Source organism: Schistocerca nitens, chromosome 3 (assembly GCF_023898315.1).
Source record: "Schistocerca nitens isolate TAMUIC-IGC-003100 chromosome 3, iqSchNite1.1, whole genome shotgun sequence".
Taxonomy (NCBI): Eukaryota; Metazoa; Arthropoda; class Insecta; order Orthoptera; family Acrididae; genus Schistocerca; species Schistocerca nitens.
Genome location: NC_064616.1, coordinates 252,948,128 through 252,952,670, shown reverse-complemented (window position 1 = coordinate 252,952,670; position 4,543 = coordinate 252,948,128). Strand labels below are relative to the sequence as shown.

The 4,543-nt window shown below is 46.7% G+C and overlaps 1 pseudogene; it reads left to right on the top strand.

The window, feature by feature from the left end:
• Nucleotides 1-1,849: 1,849 nt before the first annotated feature.
• LOC126250361 (5S ribosomal RNA) lies at nucleotides 1,850-1,968 on the top strand (annotated as a pseudogene).
• The last annotated feature ends 2,575 nt before the right edge of the window (nucleotides 1,969-4,543 follow it).

Here is a 4,543-nt window from a genome sequence, read left to right as displayed (position 1 = left end):
TTCAGCCATTTGCCGGATAATTTTGATCACACAGTGTAGCACCGATTCCTTATTACATAGCTGATATAAAAATGCTCGCATGTACTTTATAACGACCATGGAATTTAAGATACATATCTTACAACTGTCACACTGGATCACTCCTTTCTCTCCGAGACCTATGCCAAGTAACACTACAAAACATTATGAGAGATTTTGAAATATCTTCAGAATTAATAATATGAGTTAAAATGTGTATAGAAGAAACTTTCTGTCGAATAAAAACATCAGTGGTAGAAGATGAAAATTTTGAGGTGTTGTTGTTGTGGTCTTCAGTTCAAGAACTGGTTTGATGCGGTTCTCCATGCTACTCTATCCTCTTCAACTCTGAGTAACATCTGTAACCTACATTCTTCGCGATCTGTTACTGCATTCATCTCTTGGTCTCCCTTTACCCTCCCCACTGGTGATCCCTTGATGTCTTAGACTGTGTCCTGTCAACCTATCCGTTTTTCTACTCAGACTGTACCACAGATTTCTTTTCTCCCCAGTTCTATTCAACAGTTCCTCTTAAGTAACGTGATTTCCTCATCTAATCTTCAGCACTCTTCTGTGGGACCACCTTTCAAAAGTTTCTATTCCCTTCTTGTCTAAAATGTTTAGCGTCCATATTCCCCTTCCATACATGGCTATACTACACACAAATGCTTTCAGAAAAGATTTCCTGTCACTTAAATCTGTACTCGATGCTAACAAATTTCTCTTCTGCAGAAATGCTTTTCTTTCCATTGCCAGTATACATTTTATATCCTCTCTATTTCGACCATCACCAGATATTTGGCTGCCCATGTCGGAAAATTCATCTTCTACTTGAGGTGTCTCGTTTCAAAATCTAATTCCCTCAGCGTCACCTGATTTAATATTGACTGCATTCCATTATCCTCGTTTTGCTTTTGTTGATGTTCATCTTATATCCCTCTTTAAAGATATTGTCCATTGCATTCCTGTTCAACAGCTCTTCCAACTCCTTTGCCGTCTCTGTGACAGAGTTACAATGTCATCGGCTAACTTCAAAGTTTTTATTCCTCTCCCTGAACTTTAATTCCTACTCCAAATTTTTCTTTGGCTTCCTTTATTGCTTGCTCAAAGTAGAGATTGAATATCATCGGAGGTAGGCTACAAATCTGTCTCGCTCCCTTGTCAACCACTGCTTCTCTTTCATGCCCATCTACTTCTATAACTGTTGGTTCAAATGGCTCTGAGCACTATGGGACTCAACTTCTGAGGTCATCAGTCCCCTAGAACTTAGAACTACTTAAACCTAACTAACCTAAGGACATCACACACATCCATGCCCGAGGCAGGATTCGAACCTGCGACCGTAGCGCTCGCGCGGTTCCAGACTGTAGCGCCTAGAACCCCACGCCACTCCGGCCGGCTTATAACTGCTGTCTCGTTATTGTGCTAGATGTAAATAGCCTTTCGTTTCCTGTATTTTAATCCTGCTACCCTCAAAATTTGAAAGAGAGTATTGCAGTCAACATTGTCAAAAGCTTTTTCGAAGTCTACAAATGCTATAAACGTAGGATTGCCTTTCCTCAACCTATCTTCTAAGAGAAGTCGTAGGTTCAATGGTGTCCCTCGTGTTCCTACATTTCTCTGTAATTTAAACTGATCTTTTCCGAGGTCAGCTTCTACCAGTTTTTCCCTTCTTCTGCAAATAATTCGTGTTAGTATTTTGCAACCATGACTTATTAAACTGATAGTTCAGTAATATTCACACATGTCAGCACCGGCTTTCTTTGGAATTGGAATTATTATATTCCTCTTGAAGTGTGAGTGTATTTCACCTAACTTATACACCTTGCTCGCCAACGGCCTTGCCGCAGTGGCAACACCGGATCCCGTCAGACCACCGAAGTTAAGCGCTGTCGGGCTGGGCTAGCACTTGGATGGGTGACCTTCCCGATCTGCTGAGCGCTGTTGGCAAGCGGGGAGCACTCAGCCCCTGCGACACAAACAGAGGAGCTGCTTGATTGAGAAGTAGCGGCTCCGGTCTCGGAAACTGACATACAACCGGGAGAACGGTGTGCTGTCCACATACCCCTCCATATCCGCATCCAGTGACGCTAATGGGCTGAGGATGACACGGCGGCCGGTCGGTACCGTTGGACCTTCATGGCCTGTTCGGGAAGAGTTTAGTTTCTAGTTTTATACATCTTGCTCGCCAGATGGAAGAGGTTTGTTATGGCTGGCTCTCCCAAGGCAATCAGTAGTTCTAATGGAATACGGGGCGTTATTTCCATTTAGGTCTTTCAGTGCTCTGTCAAATTCTTCTCGCAGTATTATATCTCCCGTGTCACCTTTATATGCGTCGTCCTCCGTTTCTGCAATTTGCCCTCAAGTACATCTCCCTCGTATAGATCCTTTATATACTCTTCCCACCGCTCAGCTTTCTCTTCTTTGCTTAGGACTGATTTTCCATCTGAGCTCTTAATATTCATACAGGGGGATCTCTTTTCTCCAAAGGTCTCTCTAATTTTTTGTAGGCGTTATCTACCTTTCCCCTAGTGATATATGCTTCTAAATACTTAAATTTGCCCTCTGGCCATTCCTGCTTAGCCATTTTGCACTTGCCGTCAATCTCATTTTTAAACGTTTGTATTCCATTTCACCTGCTTCGTTTATTACATTTTGATATTTTTTCCTTTCATCAGTCAAATTCAATATCTCTTGTGTTATCCAAGGATTTCTACGAGACCTCGTCTTTTTGCCTATTTGATCCTCTGCTGCCTTAGCTATTCTACACTCCTGGAAATGGAAAAAAGAACACATTGACACCGGTGTGTCAGACCCACCATACTTGCTCCGGACACTGCGAGAGGGCTGTACAAGCAATGATCACACGCACGGCACAGCGGACACACCAGGAACCGCGGTGTTGGCCGTCGAATGGCGCTAGCTGCGCAGCATTTGTGCACCGCCGCCGTCAGTGTCAGCCAGTTTGCCATGGCATACGGAGCTCCATCGCAGTCTTTAACACTGGTAGCATGCCGCGACAGCGTGGACGTGAACCGTATGTACAGTTGACGGACTTTGAGCGAGGGCGTATAGTGGGCATGCGGGAGGCCGGGTGGACGTACCGCCGAATTGCTCAACACGTGGGGCGTGAGGTCTCCACAGTACATCGATGTTGTCGCCAGTGGTCGGCGGAAGGTGCACGTGCCCGTCGACCTGGGACCGGACCGCAGCGACGCACGGATGCACGCCAAGACCGTAGGATCCTACGCAGTGCCGTAGGGGACCGCACCGCCACTTCCCAGCAAATTAGGGACACTGTTGCTCCTGGGGTATCGGCGAGGACCATTCGCAACCGTCTCCATGAAGCTGGGCTACGGTCCCGCACACCGTTACGCCGTCTTCCGCTCACACCCCAACATCGTGCAGCCCGCCTCCAGTGGTGTCGCGACAGGCGTGAATGGAGGGACGAATGGAGACGTGTCGTCTTCAGCGATGAGAGTCGCTTCTGCCTTGGTGCCAATGATGGTCGTATGCGTGTTTGGCGCCGTGCAGGTGAGCGCCACAATCAGGACTGCATACGACCGAGGCACACAGGGCCAACACCCGGCATCATGGTGTGGGGAGCGATCTCCTACACTGGCCGTACACCACTGGTGATCGTCGAGGGGACACTGAATAGTGCACGGTACATCCAAACCGTCATCGAACCCATCGTTCTACCATTCCTAGACCGGCAAGGGAACTTGCTGTTCCAACAGGACAATGCACGTCCGCATGTATCCCGTGCAACCCAACGTGCTCTAGAAGGTGTAAGTCAACTAACCTGGCCAGCAAGATCTCCGGATCTGTCCCCCATTGAGCATGTTTGGGACTGGATGAAGCGTCGTCTCACGCGGTCTGCACGTCCAGCACGAACGCTGGTCCAACTGAGGCGCCAGGTGGAAATGGCATGACAAGCCGTTCCACAGGACTACATCCAGCATCTCTACGATCGTCTCCATGGGAGAATAGCAGCCTGCATTGCTGCGAAAGGTGGATATACACTGTACTAGTGCCGACATTGTGCATGCTCTGTTGCCTGTGTCTATGTGCCTGTGGTTCTGTCAGTGTGATCATGTGATGTATCTGAGCCCAGGAATGTGCCAATAAAGTTTCCCCTTCCCGGGACAATGAATTCACGGTGTTCTTATTTCAATTTCCAGGAGTGTATGTCTCAAAGCTACCCATCCTTCTTCTACTGTATTCCTTTCCCTTGTTCTTGTCAATCGTTCCCTAATGCTCCATCTGAAACTCTCAATAACCTCTCGTTCTTTCAGTTTGTCCACGTCCCATTTACTTAATTTCCTATCTTTTTTCAATTTCTGCCGTTTTAATCTGCATTTCATAACAAGAAAGTTGTGGTCAGAGTCCACATCTGCCCCTGGAAATGTGTTACAATTTAAAACCTGGTTCCGAAACCTTCCGATGTCTCCACGTATAAAATCTTCTTTCATGATTCTTAAACCAAGTGTTAGCGATGATTACATTACGCACTGTGCAAAAG